We start from the raw sequence: 21990 nt of genomic DNA, 5'->3' as shown, positions 1-21990 counted from the left end.
AACTTATTATCATCCATTGGTAAGGATTATAACTAGGGTTGTGGACTTCAGCCATCGAAGCAGCCGTGCCAGCCACAAGCAGCCAGTGCCACGGCACAGGGGGCGGGGCAGCACCGGTGCTAGCAGGCCAGTTGGCGCATGCATGCAAGCGCAGAGCTCTGGGTCTGTTGTGGGGAGAGGAAAGGGAAGGCTAATGTAAGGTACAGAGCAACAGATCCCACCCTCACCCTCTGAAGAGCATTGGTAATAGCAGGAGATCTCCAGACCCAACCTGGAGGTTGGCAACCCAAGAATAGGATGACTCAGTCACTCGTATATGGAAGTCAGACCCCTGCTTAGGCCAGGGGAACCCCCACTTTGTCTTTGGGGGATACAGAAAGTGGGAGGGACCCCCCCTACAAAACAACTGCTTTCATGGCAATCCTCATCCCCACCAGGTCTCTCCCCACACTCCCAGGAAGAACATCCTGGAGTGCTGACATGACCCGGAAGTGGTATCAGCACATCAGGGGTCATTGAGGAATGACACTCTGGGTTTTGGGCAGAACTCTATGGACTTTTTACCACAGAGTTTCTCCAAAAGCCAGAGCGTTACCTCCAATGTCTCCAATATGCTGACATCACTTCCTGGTGACATCAACGCACCGGATGCTCCTCCGGGTTCTGGTAAGTGAGGGGAGAGGAGCTCCTGGAAAATTTGCCTCCTCCCCTGCTGACAGCACAGTGGCAGCTCCAGAGTGGTGCTAAGGTTGATACCACTGAGTTAGAGAATTCCTGGGTATTTGGGGGTGAAGCCAGGGGAAGTCACGGTTTGAGGAGGGGAGGGGCTTCAGCAGCATGTGACATCATCCTCTCCACCCTCCAAAGCAGCCATTTTCTTCAGGGTTACATAAAGTTAAAGTAAAAGGTAAAGGTATCCCCTGTGCAAGCACCAGGTCATGTCTGACCCTTGGGGTGACGCCCTCCAGCATTTTCATGGCAGACTCAATATGGGGTGGTTTGCCAGTGCCTTCCCCAGTCATTACCGTTTACCCCCCCCAGCAAGCTGGGTACTGATTTTACCGACCTCGGAAGGATGGAAGGCTGAGTCAACCTTGAGCCGGCTGCTGGGATCGAACTCCCAGCCTCATGGGCAGAGCTTTCAGACTGCATGTCTGCTGCCTTACCACTCTGCGCCACAAGAGGCTCATAAAGTTATTTATGTATGTATTTGTTTGTTTGTTTATTTTCAAATTTATACACTGCCACTCTCCATTTGGACTCCTGGCAGTTCACAATAAAAACAGTAAAAACCAGTAAACCCCTAAAACCGCTTAAAAACCTTAACATTCACATTATTTTATTTTTATTTATTTATTTATATTTATATACCGCCCTCCCCTGAGGCTCGGGGCGGTTTTCATAGAACGTAGAACAATACAAGGAGCTTCGTTTTTCCATAATGTTTAGATAACCACAACAACAATAATATTAACATTAATAAGGCTTTACGCGGGCTGGGACCCACATACCTGAGGGACCGCCTAGCGCCCTATGCCCCCCGCAGGGCTCTGCGCTCTGCAAGTGAGAATCTTCTGGTTGTTCCCGGCCCTAGGGAAGCACGCCTGGCCTCGACCAGAGCCAGGGCCTTTTTGGTCCTGGCCCCCACCTGGTGGAATGAGCTCCCGGGAGAGCTGCGGGCCCTGCGGGACCTTTCGACATTCCGCAGGGCCTGCAAGACGGAGCTCTTCCGCCAGGTCTATGGTTGAGGCTGGGGCTGCTGGGGTACATCGACTGCTCTCCCCGGGGCTTCTTCTTGAACATCATTGACCTCCTTCTCCTCCACCCCCCCCTTTTTTAGGAAGAGGGGTAGGAAGGGGATCTTATTAGTGTGCCGCCATGTTGTGACATTTTAAAGTCTTTTAATGGGAGTTTTAATGGGGTTTTAAGACACTGTAACCCGCCGCGAGCCATTTGGGAGTGGTGGGAAATAATAATAATAATAATAATAATAATAATAATAATAATAATAATAATAATAATAATAATAATAATAACTGTAACAAAGGTAACTATAACAATGCACACCGTAAACACAGCAAGATGGAAATACAAGAGTTCCCATCCCCCCACCCCCTAGCTATTTTTCTCCCGATGTCACCACCTGGAAGGGATCCCCCGAAGGTAACTCTGGGGGGACCCGCCATGGCCTCAACCATATGCCTGGCGGAAGAGCTCCGTCTTACAGGCCCTGTGGATTTACATGAAGCCATTTAAACAAAACATCCCTTTTGACTCAAATTGTTTTTTATTTTCCCTCTCTCTCCCCATCCTCTTAGGAAAGGGAAATGCCCAAACTGTTTTAAAGCACAAAGGATTCCATTATCTGCCACGGTGCTCTTTCTCTTGTTATCCCTTACAATAAATTTAAATGAAATACACATTATCTGAATTGCTAGTTGCTATCAGAGCTGAAAACAAACACGTTCACCTTTAATCTTCATGCTATATTACCCTTTTGAAGTTCATACCATCATTGGCGGGTTTCCTCGGCAATTGAGACGTCTGAAAAATGAGGCCTTTCAGGCGGTTCTTTCCCACGAAGAAACACAATGAACGGCACAAATTTCAGTGCTAGGAAAATACCAGAATTTATATCAACTTGCCTCCCCCATGCCTGGAATGTGTACTAAAAGGCTGCATTAAAAATGCAGCTGTACCTCAGTAAGGATGTACAATTTTACAGGAAAAACTGAGGAATTCAAAAGGTTCATTCATTTTTATTTTCTTCATTATTATTTCTTCTCTTTCTCTTTCTCTTTCTCTTTCTCTCTCTCTCTCTCTCTCTCTCTCTCTCTCTCTCTATTGCGTGTGTGTGTGTCATTTCTTTTTTCATTTTTCAGGTTCATTTAGGAAAATGCAAAGTATCATCTGTGCATCAGAACCTGGGCTGATTCTGCACTTACTTTGTTTTTTTCCATTGTGGATCCTGCTGAATTCAGATCAATTTGAACTTGGGCATTACTCTATCCCCCCCTCATTGAAACAGAAAAGTGTTCTGCAGGTGATTAAGGAAGCTCAGAAGGGGGGGGGAGAGCCAAGTGCAGCAGGAGCCTCTTTCTTTTCTTGAATGTGAGGAGGGGGAGGGGGGAGGATTGGAGACAGCAAAGGAGGGGGAATAAATCCAAGAGGAAAATCTCTGCCAAGAAAAGTTAGGGCTTCTGGAGCTTCTGCCGACCTGGGAACCTGGGAATGAGGAAGCCTTTGAACTGATGCTCTGGCCTATCAGGGCTTTTCTACAGCATTGGAGGCTCAGCAGCAAGTTATTTCGGGGAAAGCAGAGAGCTGCACGATAACTGATGGCGATTTTTCAAATATCAAGGGTTATAGCCACTCCAGGATATTGCGGGGGAAAGATAGGGTCACTCTGGATCAATCATGCTTGTTGCAGATGAAAAATTTAAATCACCCAAAATCAAAATGGAAATTGGTTTCAATGTAGATGGCAGGGACTGAATCAACCTTAGATTGGAATAAAAGCTCCGTGCAGATTCAGCCCTGGTCTTCTTCTCCCTCTCTCTGAGTTCCACTTGAACTTGTTCTCTTGCAAAATCTGTCTGAATGATGATTGGAAAGCGTAGCCATCGGTTTCACACCTGCTGCTCTCTCTCTCTCCTCTCTTTAAGCACTGTTTCCAAGAGATCTGTCCTGAGAACTATTTGACTCTGCTGATTGGAAAGCTGTCAGTTTCATGAGCCCTGCTCCTTCCTGACACCCTTCTTTTCTTTCTGATCTTGAATTTATTTAGCCAGACTGCTAGGAACTTAGCTCCATTGCTTAAACATTCATTTGCTTTTGTTACAATAACAGCTATCCTATGTGAGTTTGGAAATCAATACCAGACTTGCATTATTCTCCATTTTAATTATTTTCCATTTTAATTTACTTTCCATTTCAGTTATTTTCTATACTGCCTTTCCCTCGTGGGCTCAGGGTGGTTTACGACATATACAATCCAATCACAATTATAAAAACGGTTTGTTGCAATTATTGAAATTATTAAAAGGATTACAAATATACAAATCTATATTAGAATTTATCACATAGATTATCACAAATGCCTTCATGGGATATGATTAAGGGGTTACAAATGTTCCCCCTTCCCCACCTTTGCCGATGATTGAATTTTAAGCAAGCAATTTTTTTCCTGATACATTAGAGAGAGATGATACTGATAAGCTGTCAAACTGCATGGCACTTTTCCTCTTCCTCTATCCCGATCCGCGCATGTTTACTCAACAGTAAGTCCCACCACATTCCTTGGCCTTAGGAGGAGAGAAAGTTGTGAAGCCACAGCTGACGAATGAAATGACCGAGAGGGGATCTGATAACCATCTTCAAGTATTTAAAAAGGTGCCATATGGAGGATGGAGCAGAATTGTTCTCTCTTGCCCCAGAGGGACAGACCAGAACCAACGGAATGAAATTAATTCAAAAGAAATTCCATCTAAACCTCCAGAAGAAGTTCCTGAGAGTTAGAGCGGTTTCTCAGTGGAACAGGCTTCCTCGGGAGTTGGTGGGTTCTCCCTCTTTGGAGATTTTTAAGCAGAGGCTGGAGAGCCATCTGACAGAGAGGCTGATTCTGTGAAGGTTCAAGGGGGTGGCAGGTGACAGTGGATGAGCAATAGGGTTGTGAGTGTCCTGCAGAGTGCAGGGGGTTGGACTAGATGACCCAGTAGGTCCATTCCAACTTTATGATTTTATTATTCTATGACTTATGGTGACCACAGAGGATTTTCAGGGCCTGAGATGGGCAGAGGTGGCTTGCATTGCCTGCCTCTGTGTTACCATCCCAACTGTCCTGTCTCCCATCCTAAGTCTAACCAGGCCTTAACCTGCTTAGCTTCTGAGATCTGATGAAATCAAGCTAGTCTGGGCCCCCCAAGTCAGATCAATGGTGTAACTCCTTAATAAGCTTGCACTGAACTGCAATATCTCCATTTCCGCCTCCCCCCCCCCAACATGCACATTATAAAATCTCTCTTTCTTTGCAAGGCAGAGAAAAATGGAGACAGATGGATTTCCTATCCAATGAAGAAAAGAGCTGGTTTTTGAAACCCCACTTTTCGTTACCTGGAGGAGTCCAAAGCAGTTTACAAATACCTACTTTTGGCAATCGTGTGGCTCAACTGTCACCATGTTTGTCTATCTTGCAGTGTTTCTTTTAGCTGAATAATGCTCTGGCCAGTGTCCATTTTGATCATCTCTAACCACCGGGTTTTTGTCGGCCTGGTTTCCTTATACCACCGACCAGTCCAAGCATGACTGCTCCCTCCATTGACTTACATCACATGATTTGGCCAAAGTAAGCCAGAGTTTTCTTTTTCATAGTCATAAATGTGAATAAATCTTAATTTGACCTCTTTGGGCATCTGGCATCATTTTGCAGTTGTGGAGAAAACACACCTCTGAACATCAGAAATTCTTTGCCTGGTCTGTATGCCGAACAGTCTTATTCAAGAGTCTATCTCTTTGTTCTTCCTTATTCTCCATTGCCCCATCCTATCACATGCCATAAATAAATCACCAAGAAAAGAAAACAGTTCACCTCCTCGCCGGTAGTCTTCAAGCAGCACCTGGACACATATTCATTCATTCATTCATTCATTCATTCATTCATTCATTCATTCATTCATTCATTCATTCATTCATTCATTCATTTTATTTGTATACTGCCCTCCCGAAGGCTCAGGGCAGTTCTCATAAAAAAGAACAGAAACAATACAGATAACTTAGATTAACAATAATGAATGAAGTAGAACAACAAACAACATGGAACCCTAGAAAATTAAGCATTAAAGTAATTCCTACTGATAGCCCAGTGGATTGGGCAGAACTGCAGTGGGTGCCATAGGAGGGGGCTCAGGAGGAGGGCCCTTGGGAAGTGGTGATACAGGTCGACCTCAACCAAATGCCTGGTGGAGGAGCTCCCTTTTACAGGCCCTGTGGAACTCTTCAAGTTCTGTCAGGGCCCTGATCTCCTCTGGGAGCTCGTTCCACCAGGTAGGGACCAGGATGGAGAAAGCTCTGGCCCTGGTTGAGGCCAAGTGGGCTTCCCTGGAGCCAGGGATCACCAGGAAGTTGGCATTGCTACAGCACAAGGCTCTTTGGGGAGTGTAAGCAGAGAGGCGAGCCCAGGATTCTTTGCTTGGAAGACATGATACTTAAAGACTCCTGACATTTGCAAGGCTAGCCATCTGTCACATACATGGATGCTTGAGGCTGATCCTGCACTGAGAAGGGAGTTGGACTTGAAGGCTTCTGACACTCTTCCAACATTATGATTTGATGATCTGTACTTTTAGGGATGCTGGAAAATCCAGAACTGCTGCAGCCATGGCCCCAGAAACAGTGAGGGATGGACCAAGGTGTATTGCCGGCTCCCGCTAATAAAAGGAAGAGGCATTTACACACCTTTGATTACTGTGCTCAGGAATTGCATGAAAGGAGCTGGGAACAGCAAGGAAATGAGTTGTGAGAAGAAATAAGGGGTCATAAAACAGAGAGGTTTGTATTGGACTCTTGGTCTGCCATAACTTAGGACTTTAATAGCACCCATTTATCTAAAAATGGCCGTTTCCTCAAAGTTTGCCACAGATATACAGCCTCTGCTTGGCCTTAAAATTGCCATGACAGATTCTTTAAAAAGAACAATAGATATCTTTCATAAGCAAAGGTCTGGGAAAGATAGGAGGGATGTTAGGCTCTCACCTGTTGTGATTCAGTAGCCGCCATTGTCATAAAAGGAGGCATCAAAGGAGGAAGAGGAGGAAGAGGAGGAGGAGAATCCTGTGGAGGAGGAAGAGGAGGAGGAGGAGAAGAATCCTAGAGGGGGAAGGGGCCATACAGGCCATCTAGTCCCACCCCCTGCTCAAGGCAGGATCAGCCTCAAGCATCCAGGAGAAGGATCTGTCCAGCTGCTGCTTGAAGACCACCAGTGAGGGGGGCTCCCCACCTCCTCAGGCAGCCCCTTCCACTGCTGAACTAGACTCCTAGAATCCTATTGTGGGAAGGGCCGTCCAGGCCATCTAGTCCCTTTCCCTTCCTCTCCCAACAAGTGGGGCTGACAGACCTCTTAGAGAACTGGCTGCATGTGAATGAGCACTAACAGCCCTCTCTTCCATGAATCTGAATATCCATTTTAAAGCCATCTATACAATTGGCCATCCCTTCATCTTTGTCCCTGCCAGACAATTTCTGAAAAGTAAATATCTCACAAGGTTAACTGATCTTTCTGGCTCCACACCACCTTCAAGTATATGGGAATCATGTAAAACATATATTCTGAAGGGCTTCATAAATTTAGAGTTCACCACCATGAAAATTTCCTTCCTTCCTTCCTTCCTTCCTTCCTTCCTTCCTTCCTTCCTTCCTTCCTTCCTTCCTTCCTTCCTTCCTTCTCTCCCTCCCTCCCTCCCTCCCTCCCTCCCTCCCTTCCTACCTTCCTTCCTTCTTTCCTTCCTTCCTTCCTTCCTTCCTTCCTTCCTTCCTTCCTTCCTTCCTTCCTTCCTTCCTTCCTTCCTTCCTTCCTTCCTTCCTTCCTTCCTTCCTAGAATCATAGAATAATAGAGTTGGAAGGCAATTCAGGGTCATCCAGTCCAACCCCCTGCAGAATGCAGGAATTCACAACTACCTGTCTACCCACACTGACCCCTCCCTCCCTCCCTCCCTCCTTCCTTCCTTCCTTCCTTCCTTCCTTCCTTCCTTCCTTCCTTCCTTCCTAGAATCATAGAATAATAGAGTTGGAAGGCAATTCAGGGTCATCTAGTCCAACCCCCTGCAGAATGCAGGAATTCACAATTACCTGTCTACCCACACTGATCCCTCCTTCCTTCCTTCCTTCCTTCCTTCCTTCCTTCCTTCCTTCCTTCCTTCCTTCCTTCCTTCCTTCCTTCCTTCCTTCCTTCCTTCCTTCCTCTCTTTCTTTTCCTTCCTTCCTTCCTTCCTTCCTTCCTTCCTTCCTTCCTTCCTTCCTTCCTTCCTTCCTCTCTTTCTATCTTTCTTTTCCTTCCTTCCTTCCTTCCTTCCTTCCTTCCTTCCTTCCTTCCTGCCTTCCTTCCTGCCTTCCTTCCATGCCAATTGTTTTGGCCCAAGCTATTCCAGTCTGATCAGATCCTGGAAGCTAAGCCGGGTGGGCCCTGGTGAGTTCTTGGATGGGACCTTCAGGGTTTCTATGCAGAGACAGGCAAAGGCAAGCTACCTCTGTTTGCCTCCTGCCTTTGAAATCCTCCAGGGTCGCCATCAATCGGCTGTGACTCAGTGACTCTTTCCACCACCCCTGAGTGATTCAAACTCGTTGTGGCACTTCAGTGGTTCGCATCCCAGGCCGGCTGCCTCCGGGAATCCTAGAGTGTCTCCACAAATTGACAATTCCTGATTTGCTCATGAAAACAACCAAAAGAACAGGTGTGGTCTTGGGAAGAGGAAGGTAGCTTTTCCAAGATGACACCTCTGTGTGAACAGTAGGAGGCCCATTGAGCAGCCTGCAGGTCCCACGCTGGGGGAATGTCATCCAATCCCCAAATAATTAGTATGCAGGCTCGGGCGAAATTCGATTGGCTTCCCGCTACTTGGGGAGCGCCAAAAATAAATAAATGAACAGGGAGAGCGGACTTCGTCAGCCTGAGTCGCAACATCTCCGTTTGCATCTCTATTAAATTAGCTCAGCATGGATCACAGACTCCGAAATGTCAACCTCTGAAAATCAGACAGGCGTTCTAAATGGTGCTGTATCGACAGAGCTGGGAATACGGGCCTGCCTATTGACCGTGGCAGCTGGAATATAATCATACTTCAATCAAGACAAAGGCCTTTTGCCGCTGCAATCTTATTATCCAGTCAGAAATGTTTTGAATAGCAATGTTTTATCCGAGGAGGAGAAATTAAGAAGCGTTAAGCATGGGGCTGGGGAAATGCTGCGGGACTGGGTGGCAGAGAAGGCCAAAGAGAGGAGTTCTTCACATCAGGCTTATCGTAGCCAAGTGATTTCTGCTGTTTCCTTCGTCTAAGTCAGCCTTGCTCAACTTTTTTACCCTTGAGAAGCCCCTGAAACCCCAGAAGTGGCATAATTGTGCAGAATATGGTTGGGAAGCAGAGCTGTGGCCATGCCCACCTGGGGCCCCTCACCTCCCCATCCCCTCCAGGCCCCTCACTGGTCATTTTATATATTTGTTTGTTTGTTTATTTATTTAGTATTATTATATTTGAATTTATTGCTCACCACTCTCAGCAAATCCGGCTTATGGCGGGTTACAAGGTAAAAGAAATGTCTGACCCTCAGCAGTTCTATAGGAAAGTCTTCGCCATGCGCCCCTGTCTCTGACTGCTTCTTTCAGTTGGTTCATGGTCATCTCTGTGTCGGCTTTGACCGTGTCGAGCATTTGGCGACCACGTTTCCTTTTGCTGCTGACCATGCTGAGCATTAATGATTTTTCTAGCGAGTTTGATCGCATGATGTGTCCAAAGTAAATGAGCTTCAGCCGTAATATCTTGCCTTCTAATGACTTAGTGGGTTTGCTCCTCTCTAAAACTGTCTTGTTGGAAACTTTGACTTTCCATGGTATTCGCTGCCTTCGTCTCCAACACCATAATTCGAAAGCATCTATTCTCCTCCCGTCTTTCTTCTTCAGGGTCCAGCTTTCACATCCAGAGGTTGTTATGGGGAAGAAAACTTTATCGACTAGCTGGCACTTTGTACTAAGGCTGATATCCTTACTCTTCCATATTCGGTTCATGCCTAACATTGAGTTCCGGCCCAGTGTGATTCGCCGTCTGATTTCACGGCTGCATCCCCCTAAAACACAGTAGTTAATAAAATACAACCTAACAAGAACATGGCGACAGACCAGCCCCCCCACCTATGCCTGCTGGGGACCAGGGGGAAACAGCTGGTTACCATAGAACATGGTGGAGTACCTCCCCTCCTTACTCCTCCTTTGGGGGGGAGGCCCACAGATCTTCTCTTTGCCCTGGCCTCAACCGTAGACCTGGTGGAAGAGCTCCATTTTGCAGGCCCTATTTTTAGATTTCTATGCCTCCGTTCTCCAACAGTCTCGTGGCGGTTTCCGACAATAAAACCCATAAAACATCCCATAAAAACAATTACTAGTTATCACAATTTTGGGAAGGGGGGACAGGTTGGCATGACCATATGTGGTCCGATTGCCAGAGGAATGTTTAACACATTTAAAATATATATTTAAAAATGAATTCACTTCCAGGGCCATCGAGAAACCCCCATTTTCACAAAACCCTAGTTATGTAAGTCTGCTCTAAGTGGTATAAAGGTGAAGGTATCCCCTGTGCAAGCACCAAGTCATGTCTGACCCTTGGGGTGCCGCCCTCCAGCGTTTTCATGGCAGACTCAATATGGGGTGGTTTGCCAGTGCCTTCCCCAGTCATGACCGTTTACCCCCCAGCAAGCTGGGTACTCATTTTACCGACCTCGGAAGGATGGAAGGCTGAGTCAACCTTGAGCCGGCTGCTGGGATTGAACTCCCAGCCTCATGGGCAGAGCTTTCAGACGGCTGCCTTACTACTCTGCACTACAAGAGGCTCTAAGTGATATAGGATGGGTTATTTGTGAAAAAGGCCTGCTCACAAAAACTGGCCCACAACTTCCTTGTGTCCTCTAAACCAGCTAGTCTCAACAGGGACCATAGCCCCCTGGGACATTTGAAGGGGTCACGGAATGAGAAATAAAAATGACTGGGGGAGTCCAAAGGGTTTACGGGGGAACTGAACCGATGAAGTGCCCTCTTTGTCATATAGAACATCATTAATTGCTTGAAAGCTTGACTTGCATCAAGGGAAAGAAAAAGAAATATTGCAACGCGTTCTGTTGCGGGTGCTTGAATTAATGCAGTCAAGAAAAAAACACACACCTGTAATTCCAGGGGATCCCGAGGTCCCCCCTGGAGGCTGGCATCCCTGCAGAGAGTCCCCCCTCCAAAGCAGCCTTTTCCTCCAGCAGAACTGATCTCTGTAGTCTGGAGAGGAGCTGTAAATTCCAGGTCTCACCTGGAGGCTGGCATCCCTTAGTCCACCCTCCCAAGCAGCCCTTTTATCTAGGGCAGGGGTAGTCAACCTGTGGTCCTCCAGATGTCCATGCAATACAATTCCCATGAGCCTCTGCCAGCGTTTGCTGACAGGGGTTCATGGGAATGGTAGTCCATGGACATCTGGAGGACCACAGGTTGACTACCCCTGCTCTAGGGGAATTGATCTCTGTAGTCTGGAGATGAGCTATAATTCCAGGGTATTCCGAGGTCCCCCCTGGAGGCTGGCATCCCTATAAAGAGTCCCCCCTCCAAAGCAGCCCTTTCCTCCAGGGGAACTTATCTCTGTAGTCTGGAGAAGAGCTGTGATTCCAGGAGATCCCCAGGTCCCCCCTGGAGGCTGGCATCCCTACCTGCAGCCTCTGACTGTGATTGGTTCATGGGAATAGGTGACCTTTTTCTTTTTAAGAAAGCCTCTCCAGCCACCTCCCAAAATGCTTTTGAATTTCTCCTAACTCTCAAAGCCCTTTTGCCATGGATCTATGAAAAAAAAATCTGCTCTGTTTCAGTTCTCTATCTATTCATTCATATTTTATCAACAGTTTCACTTCCTTGCTGTTTGCCACCTCTTTGTTTGCATTGGGCACCTGCGCCGCGCAGTTGGCATTCATGATACAGACAGAATTCATACATACAAGGAGCACCATGCATCTGATCTATGTACCGTCTTGATTTATTGATGCACAAATAACATTAAAATGCAGGCGTTTGATGGGCGAATTTTGGTATGCGCGGGAGAAAAAGAGGAAAGATCTTGGAAACCAAGGACTACACGAGGGTAAAGGGTTGGGGTCAAAGCGGCGGGTGGGAGATATTTGCAATCATTTCTCCCGAAAGTGAGCTAACAAATCTAAAGGGGAGCTGTTCAGAAAGGTTTACTCGTTCTCTTTTTAAGCTGGTTCCAATCACAAAGTCAGCCATTTTAAGACAGACATTTTTGGATAGGGGTGGCTCAGTAACATGAAAAAGCAAGGACATAAGGCTGATTAAAAATGTAGATTAGTTTGAGTTATCATATTTCCTATAGCTGTTGGGCGATGAAGAAATCGGACAGGAGAAGAATCGATTCTTTTGAACTCTGGTGCTGGAGAAGGCTTCTGCAGATTCCGTGAACAGCAAAAGACACAAACAAGGAAATGTTGTTGTTGTTAGTTGCGAAGTCGTGTCCGACCCATCGTGACCCCCTGGACAATGATCCTCCAGGCCTTCCTGCCCTCTCCCATTCCCCGGAGTCCATTTAAGTTTGCACCAACTGCTTCAGTGACTCCATCCAGCCACCTCGTTCTCTGTCGTCCCCTTCTTCTTTTGCCCTCGATCGCTCCCAGCATTAGGCTCTTCTAAACAAGGAAATAGTAGAGTGCAAAAAGCATGATGTATGACTAGAAGGAAAAATCATGAAACTCCGGCTCACTTGCTTTGGCCAGATCGTGCTCAGTGGAGAGAGCAACCATGCTAGTATTGGTCGGTGGTAAAAGGAAACCAGGACGACAAAGAACACGGTGGATAGAGGCTATCAAGATGGACACCGGACAGAGCATGTTTCAACTAACGGAAACAGAGCAAGATCGGAAATTATGGCAGCAGTTGAGCCATATTATCACCAAAAGTTGGATGCAACTGAATGACTAAAATAATAGAGTCATCGAGATGGAAGGGATCTCCAGGGTCATTTAGTCCAACCCCCTGCACCATCTGCCTAAATTCATAAAATCAGCATTTCTGTGAGGTGGGTGGGCATTGTGAGTGGGTGGGCAGGAAGGGATGTGCCAGTGTTTGTCTCTTGTGGCCCCTTCCTTGCTTACCAAGGGAATTGCTGATCGACATTATGGGATGGGAGGTGAATTTCTTCCAGGCCAGGCTGGATTCTGGAGATTTTGGGGGGTGGTAGGGGGGATCACTAGGGCATGAAATTGGGGACATGATGAATGGACAGGTAGTTGTGAGTTCCTGCATTGTGCAGGGGGTTGGATTCATTCATTCATTCATTCATTTATACGGTCACAGACCAGGATATGGGGGTTGGACTAGATGCCTTTGGAGGTACCTCCCAACTCTATGTTTCTGTGGTTTTATGAACAGGTCCCTGGTCCAACCTAATGGCTAAACACCAGGCATCTCCCAGAAGTCCAGCCCCAGGGCTAGAATTCCAGAAGCCCTTCCCCCCACTGCTGCCTCTCAACAGTTTGGTGTTGTGGTTAGGAGAGCCAGTTCGGTGCAGTGGTTAGGAGTGTGGACTTTTAATCTGGCATGCTGGGTTCAATTCTGCACTCCCCCACATGCAGCCAGCTGGGTGACCTTGGGCTTGCCACGGCACTGATAAAACTGTTCTGACCGAGCAGTGATATCAGGGCTCTCTCAGCCTCATCCACTTCACAGGGGGTCTGTTGTGGGGAGAGGAAAGGGAAGGTGAATGTAAGCCACTTTGAGCCTCCTTCGGGTAGAGAAAAGCGGCATCTAAGAACCAACTCTTCTTCTTCTTCTTCTTCTTCTTCTTCTTCTTCTTCTTCTTCTTCTTCTTCTTCCACCAGCAAGAATATGGAGGTCACCACCCCAGACAGAGCGTTCCCTCTATACTTTTTGGCAAATAGCCACAGATGGACCTCTGCTCCAACTGTCTATCCCCACCCCTCTTGAAGCTTGACTACATCATTGTGAAATTCTGCCCATCTTACTGGGATAGAAATAACCAAGATGTCATTTCACTATAATTATCGTGCCGTTCTCCCCAGAATCAGAGGAGACATTGATTTCTCTTCTTGCTGCAGGCAATGCTTCCTAAGAGGCCTGCCTTGCTCGATTTCATTTTGGTGCATGATGCCAGGATTAAGTTTCACATTTAAAACAAACAACCCCCCCCCCCCCAGAAAACTCTTTGATGGGAGGTTGGTGAGGGTATGGCGGGGGAGGGGGAGGGGATAAAATGTCTCGAGATCCCCAAGGAAAAAAACTTGCCGTGCCGAGGTCAGCACGCTCCACTTTTCTTATATTCGTATTCTGACATATTATTTAAGACGTGTCATCTTGGGTTGTGTCAACGGGAGCAGGCAGCGTGAGAAATCAGGAGGGGACTAGCACGACTTGATGTGAAACATCTCAACATGGTCGGAGCCAAGAGGCATGCGGGACGGCCAGCCGGGGCGGTTAACCCCTTCGTCACTCCAGGGAGGAGGGCGATGGTGACAAATGGATAACCTTTCTGATACGTATTGGGAAGAAGAAGAAGAAGAAGAAGAAGAAGGAGGAGGAGGAGGAGGAGGAGGAGGAGGAGGAGGAGGAGGAGGAGGAGGGTTGTTTCTTATATGCCACTTTTCCCTACCCGAAGGAGGCTCAAAGCGGCTTACAGTCACCTGTAAGAAGAGAAGCAGAGGTGGTTGGCCATTGCCTTCCTCTGCAGAGCCTTCCTTGGTGGTCTCCCATCCAAGAATTGACCCTGCTTGGCTGCCAAGATCTGAGGAGATTGAGCTATTCCATGTCACCTTCCCTCCTTGACAGCACTTAGTTATTATGTTTAGTTAATTATATTACTTGTGCTCCTTCAGCTTCACATGTCAAGGATTCAACCCGAGGCTTTCTCCATGTCAGGTATGTGCTTCTCCACTCCGCTGTCCTCCCTCCCCAACCCACGGGAACAATTCATTCTGATGGGAGGTCGAGCAGAGCTTCAAACTGAGTTGCTGAGCTGCAGGGAGGAAGAAAAGCAGAGTCCCGTGTTACACAAAGAGTTTTCTTTAAGCACCTTTCTTCCCTTTGCTCCTATGGCAATAACATCCCTATAAATATTTGAGCAGTTCTTTTGTTGCCGTTCTGGGTCTTTGAAGAAGAATTACTTGCCGAAACGCTCTAAAAATGAGGAGTCTATCAAGCTAAGTGGAATCCATATCCTTAAGTATAAAAGTTTAGTGCGCCTGAAGCCGAACGCCCGCCATCTGACAGCGGGTAATCTAACCCGTTTGTGTAAAGTGTGAACGCAAATGGGCAACACGGAGGGGCCTTAAACTGGAAGGATGATTTTGCAGTGAGAAAATGAAGGGAAAAGCAACGGGAATGCACAGAAATATGAGTATTTCTAGGATTTTGTGATAGTGAGGAGGGCAAATTGTCCCTGCGTTTGCCATCTTGCTTGTCCACAAATCCTCTGTTTATAGTTGGGGAACCCTCAAGGGAAAGGTACTTTTTGGTTCAGGATGGGAGGTGAAGAACTCATAGAATTCTGCAGAGCCTGCAAAACAGAGCTCTTCTGTCAAGCCTTTGCTGGAGGTCAGCGGAAATGCAGTTGGAATAGGCAATTAGGGCCTCCCTCGTCTTTTCCTCCTCACCTTTTCCTACTCCCTCACTCCATCACCCCTCTATAGGGCCAGTGCTTGTAAACTGTTTTATATTGCTGTTGTTTTAACAATGTGTTTTATGTTGTATATCACACCTGTGTGGTGGACCACTCTGAGATGACTTGATGGGAGGGGAAGTATAGAAGCTCTTGAATGAATGAATGAATGAATGAATGAATGAATGAATGAATGAATGAATGGTAAATACTACTGAGACACCAGGTGTCTCAGTACTCTCAGTACTCTCAGTACTCACTACTCAATATTACCAAGTGGGGATGGGCACCTACCAGTTCACAAGCCAAAATTCATTGTAAATTTGGCAGGATTCATGTCCCCTAAACTGAGGTTTGAGGCAGGTGCCTCCTCTGAACATTTCCTGGGCTTTTAGAATCATAGAATCATAGAATCATAGAGTTGGAAGGGGCCATACAGGCCATCTAGTCCAACCCCCCGCTCTACGCAGGATCAGCCCTAAGCATCCTAAAGCATCCAAGAAAAGTGTATCCAACCTTTTGACCCATCCCATTTGGAAGCTGATGTCATATAAACATAGCAGACAAGCAGGGCAATCTATTTAAACCAGCACTTTTCAACTTTTTTTCTCATTGAGAAACCCCTGAAATATTCTTCAGGTTTCAAGAAACCCCAGAAGTGGCTCAATTATGCAGAATATGGTTGGGAAGCAGAGCTGTGGACACGCCCACCTGGGGCCCCTCCCCTTCCCACCCCCTCCAGGCCCATTAGTGGCCCTTTTGGGAGGGAGGTGGTGCGGGTTGATATGGCCATATATGGTCATATCACCCAAGAAAGGTTTAGCACATTTAAAATATATCCACAAAATTAATTAACTCTCACTCTCGGGGCTGTCAAGAAACATCCAGGGCTGGGAGAAAGTCTGATTTAAACCATCCATTTCCAGCAGCATCATAGAATCATAGAATCATAGAATCATAGAGTTGGAAGGGGCCATACAGGCCATCTAGTCCAACCCCCTGCTCAATGCAGGATCAGCCAAGAGCATCCTAAAGCATCCAAGAAAAGTGTGTATCCAACCTTTGCTTGAAGACTGCCAGTGTGACATGAACCAAGGGAAGAGAGGGAAATGGATGGATGAAAAGGTTTCCAGCCATTTCCCCAGTTGGTTTCATTTCCCCCCCCCCCATTCCAATTCCAAGTGGAGAGAAGTGAAACGGGCCACCCCTAATAAACTGGTTCATCATGGGGCTTTTGGTTTGGATTAGTTTGACCCCAAATAGACCCCAAACTGTCTTCCTTTCCTGTCCTCAAGTGTCACTACATCCCATTTGTGACGCTCCTCCATGCGTTTGTCTTTCTTTTCCCTGGAATCCTGGATTACCCTCCAACATGAATGATTTCCTGGTGATCATAATCATAATGAAGAACTGTACAAAACGCCATCTTCTCCCTAGTGCGGTTCCAGGAGCAGGAGTGGTGTGATCGAATAAAGATGGAAGACTGTTATTAGAGTGGGTGCTAGGCAGACAGTCCGAGCTCTGCTTCCAAACAAGGGCACAGATTAATCTATGTTCCAGAGAAAGGTCTGATACATAAAAGGGAACAGCCTCTTTTGGGTGCCCCCCCCCCCCAGGAAAGGAGAGGTAGACATTGCATGATTTGCTACGAACCACTGAGCAAAAGATTAATCTCTGTCCATCTCTCAGGAAGACAGATGACTCCGTGCTCCTTCCTCACCGAGGATCCTTTTTTTATTCAAAGGCCTGTCTCTGTGATGAGCATTTTATAGCTCTACAACTTTCCAAGGTTACTCCGCTTCCGGGAGATCCTACTTTGCTTCTTCGGCCAACCTGGCTAGAAATGGTATCCGTTTCTTGTTCCGCAGATTGATACCCGGGGGTAAGCCATGTCTACCGTCTCCGAGGAACAGAAAGGGGTGGAGTGATGGAGGCCTCACTTCAAAAAGGACGTGGACAAAATGGAGAGGATGCAGAGGATGATCCAGAGCCTGGGGACCAAGCCCTGTGAAGAAAGGCTGAGGGACCTGGGAATGTTCAGCCTGGAGGAGAGGAGGTTGAGAGGGGACAGGATGGCTCTCTTGAACTACATGAAAGGCTGTCACTCAGAGGAGGGCAGGGAAAGGTTCCTATTGGCAGCAGAAGAGAGGATCCACAGTTATGGGTTTAAATTACATAGAGAATGGTACTGGCTAGATTTCAGGGTGGGGTATTCATATGGAAAGGGGGGTGGGACTCCAGTGCTGTTGTTCTTGGAGTTAAGTGGTACCAACCCAATATCTGGTAGAAGAGCTCTGTTTTGCAGACACTGAGGAACTGGGTCAGCTCTAACTGGGCTATCAGCTCTTCAAGGAGCTTTTCCCACCAGGTAGGGGCCAGCACGGAAAAAACCCTGGCCCTGGTTGAGGCCAGATGGACCTGTCTGGGGCCAGGGATCACCAGCCTGTTGGAATTGGTAGAGCACAATGCCCTTTGGGGGTAGAGCCAGTCAAGAGGTCCTTGATGGATCAAGAATCTGATCCAGTATAAGGAAGGTTCAAGTTATGAACCACATAACGTCCCTCCACCATTGGAATCTGGAATCTGGATAGCCTCTAACAGTGAATTTGTTGGAGCATTTTATGTTTTTTTTTTCTTATTTTGATAATTTATTTACTAATTTTAATGATTTTTAAAGATGTACGAGTGGGTTCTTATGTTATTAACAACCTTGAGCCTTCTCGCATAGAGGGGTGGTCTACAACTCAACTCCACTCAACTCAATCAATAACAAAACAGATCAAGGGTAGAAGAAGAAGAAGAAGAGTTGGTTCTTCTATGCTAACTTTCTCTACCCGAAGGAGGCTTAAAGGGCTTACAGTCATCTTCCCTTTCCTCTCCCCACAACAGACACCCTGTGAGGTGGGCGAGGCTGAAAGAGCCCTGATATTCCTGCTCGGTCAGAACAGCTCTATCAGTGCTGTGACGAACCCAAGGTCACCCATCTGGCTGCATGTGGAGAAGGAGTGGGGAATCAAACCTGGCTTGCCAGATTACAAATCCATGCTCCTAACCACCACACCAAGCTGGCTGGTATAATTTAGAATTGGAGCATATCTGAAGGTATGATCTCTTTGGCAGTCCTGATGGAGTCCACAGGTTTGTGGAAGCCCCTTCCCACATTTGGTACTCCACCCAGGTTCCCAGACACATATTTATGAATCACAGTTTAAATGTGCTGCTGTTCTCAGATGCATGTGCCGCACATGCACTATTTAGGCCGTGCAGCGTGCATGTGCGCATGCGCAGCCCGGCTGCACATGCGCACTGCGCGGGAACAGCCGCACATGCGTGCTGTGCGGGCACAGCCGCGCATGCGCGCTGCGCGGGCACAGCTGCACATGCGTGCTGTGCGGGCACAGCCGCGCATGCGCGCTGCGCGGGCACAGCCGCACATGCGCGCTGTGCGGGCACAGCCACGCATGCGCGCTGCGCGGGCACAGCCGCGCATGCGCGCTGCACGGGCGGGGCACTTGCCCTGCCGGTCCCCAGCCGAAAAAAGGTTGGGGACCACTGCTTTAAATGGAGCTGCTAGTTTGCTAGAACGTCTCCCTTTTCTAAAACTTGCTAAAAACCTTGCCCTTAAGAGAAATCAACGGTGATTTTTAAAGGCATTTGGTCTTACCTTTCTGAGATTGACTGGGACATGGGTTAATTACTTGGAGGCAAGGTATGTTATTGGATGCCTGCTGCCTCCCTCCTTATGTGTTCAATTAATCTTAATTGTCTCTCCTTAATTGGAGGTTTCCAAAGATTTGCAGCTCGAGGAAATCAAATCTCCTTTTGTTCCACTGGCTTGTCAATTAAATTTGACTGATTATGTTTCCCCCTGATCCTGTGTGGATAGTACACAATTAATTGCTATGGTCGGGCAAACGGTTACCAACAAAACGGTTGATCCCCTTTCAGGAAAATCGCCACCACCCAAGATCTCAAATTTTCCACTCACGGATTGGGGAGTAACTTCACCTTGGCTTCACCAGCTTTTTAGACCAGAAGAGAATTCACAATGTAATAAACTGCAATGGCAGCAGCTGGATGACTCTATAGCAGGGGTGGGGCAGGGTGGCTCTCCAGGTGCCCACGGACTACAATTCCCATAAGCCCCTTCCAGTTTATGCAGGGGATCATGGGAATTCCAAGCATGGACATCTGGTGAACTACAATTTGGTCACCCATTGTTCAATTTGGGTATTATTATTATTATTATTATTATTATTATTATTATTATTATTATTATTATTATTATTATTATTTAGATTTAATTTTATCCAAGCAAAGGTTGGATACACACTTTTCTTGGATGTTTTAGGATGCTTTGGGCTGATCCTGCACTGAGCAGGGGGTTGGACTAGACGGCCTGTATGGCCCCTTCCAACTCTATGATTCTGGGATTCTGGGATACCCTTGAAAATGCTCTCCACAGTGGTGAAGGAAGGTGAGGAACAGACCGGAACACAACAGCAATTTGAAAACGCTACAGTTCCGCAAGGCTCTTTGTTAATCGTGGAATGAAAGAGGCGAGGTGCTCTTTCTGAATGCTGAAAAAATTGTAACATTAAAAAAATAATGAAAGGGAGGAGGACGGGGTGGGGGTGGGGGTGGGGGTGGGGGGTGGAGGTCTCCTTTCATCCAGACAAACTCCCCCTTCTAATATTGGTTTTGGCAACCGCTTTACAGCACGCAAAGAGCTCGACTTCATTATTTTGCGGTGGAATCGAGGACGCAAGCCAGGAATAGCAGGTGCTGATGTAGCAGCTTCGCCCGACGATTGTGTCGCCTTCTGTCTTGGCCACGTCTTTCCCCGCATTCCTCCGCCCCTCCCCTTCTCTTTTAATAGATTGATCAGTCATTGGAAGAATAGCATCTTCAAATTGATTAGCGACAACATGACGGATAGCCTGTCCTCCAATCACTTTGTTAGGGAACGGCTCTTCCATTGGAAGCCCAGAGCCGATTGCCGTGAAGGCCGGGCTCAGCTCTCCTCACCGTTTCTAAATCTCCTTAGTGAGCCCCTTAGCATGGGGTAACAAGGGGGTCTTACCAAATCTATATTCTTGGAAACGTTGCCTTTCGGAAAACGTCCCTGGGAAAGTTACCCGACATCAATTTCTATTGTTTTCCTAACATGTGGCTTTTAGAATGATGATTGGTCAATACCTATAAATCTTGGGAATGACTTGGGAAGGGTGCTTTAAATGGATGTGTTTTCTTCCAAATGTTCAGAGTCTATTCCCATCCCTTCAATTAAAATGTGTGTTGCAAGGGCATTGTTCTTTGCTACATATGCCTTTCGCCTTATCCCATACCACAAGGTCTTGTAGGATCATAGAATCATAGAATCATAGAATCATAGAATCATAGAGTTGGAAGGGGCCATACAGGCCATCTAGTCCAACCCCCTGCTCAACGCAGGATCAGCCCTAGGCATCCTAAAGCATCCAAGAAAAGTGTGTCTCCAACCTTTGCTTGAAGACTGCCAGTGAGGGGGAGCTCACCACCTCCTTAGGCAGCCTATTCCACTGCTGAACTACTCTGACTGTGAACATTTCTTTCCTGATATCTAGCCTATATCGTTGTACTTGAAGTTTAAACCCATTACTGTGTGTCCTCTCCTCTGCAGCCAGAAGAAACAGCATCCTGCCCTCCTCCAAGTGACACCCTTTCAAATACTTAAAGAGGGCTATCGTGTCCCCTCTTAACCTCCTTTTCTCCAGGCTGAACATTCCCAAGTCCCTCAACCTATCTTCATAGGGCTTGGTCCCTTGGCCCCAGATCATCAATGGTGGTAGGATCAATGGTGATTGGAATTTTCATATATATTTTTAACAATATATATTATTTAGCTCCTGTTGTGAGGGACACAGCAAGGCTCTGCCCGTGCTGTCTGATGTCATAAAAGACATTAAAGGATTTGGTTCAATCGGGTTTTTTCTTGGCTGCAAAAAGAAGGAAGCGCTTTAGGAAACCAAATCTTACACACAGGGGACTGTTTTAGACCTTCCATCAAAGTCGCTGGCTTTTCTTAACGTCACAGTAGGGTCAGCTGTTTGGCAGGTTTGAAGGCATTTAAAGTGACATCTAGATCTCTTTAAATTGCACAAAGCCTGAATTGATCCAGCTGTGATCGACTCACCCAAAGCCAAATTCCTGTACCAATACTGGGATTCAAGTCATTTGAGTATAACCAAATCATTTTGGGGCGAATCTCAGTTGTACCAAATTGTTCTTTACTGCACATCTCTACTTTTTAATTGACCCAGAAGTGACATCATCACACAGAGTTTCTGGGATAGTATTCTAACATTTGGGCGACATTTCTATGGTAAATTTGGCTTCCAGCATACAGCTTTTGCCCAAATCCCAGGGGGTCACCCCAAAATCACCGACAAGATGACAGAATTTCTGGGTCACGTTGGAAAGTATTTTCCAATATTCCCAAATCCCAATCCTGGTGTGGTACTCAGAATTGAAAATATTCACTAATATCAAATTTCTTTGGCTCCAGGGACCATTATAGTCAATGGTCCCCAT

Source organism: Paroedura picta, chromosome 7 (assembly GCF_049243985.1).
Source record: "Paroedura picta isolate Pp20150507F chromosome 7, Ppicta_v3.0, whole genome shotgun sequence".
Taxonomy (NCBI): Eukaryota; Metazoa; Chordata; class Lepidosauria; order Squamata; family Gekkonidae; genus Paroedura; species Paroedura picta.
Note: the sequence above shows the minus strand (reverse complement) of the source record.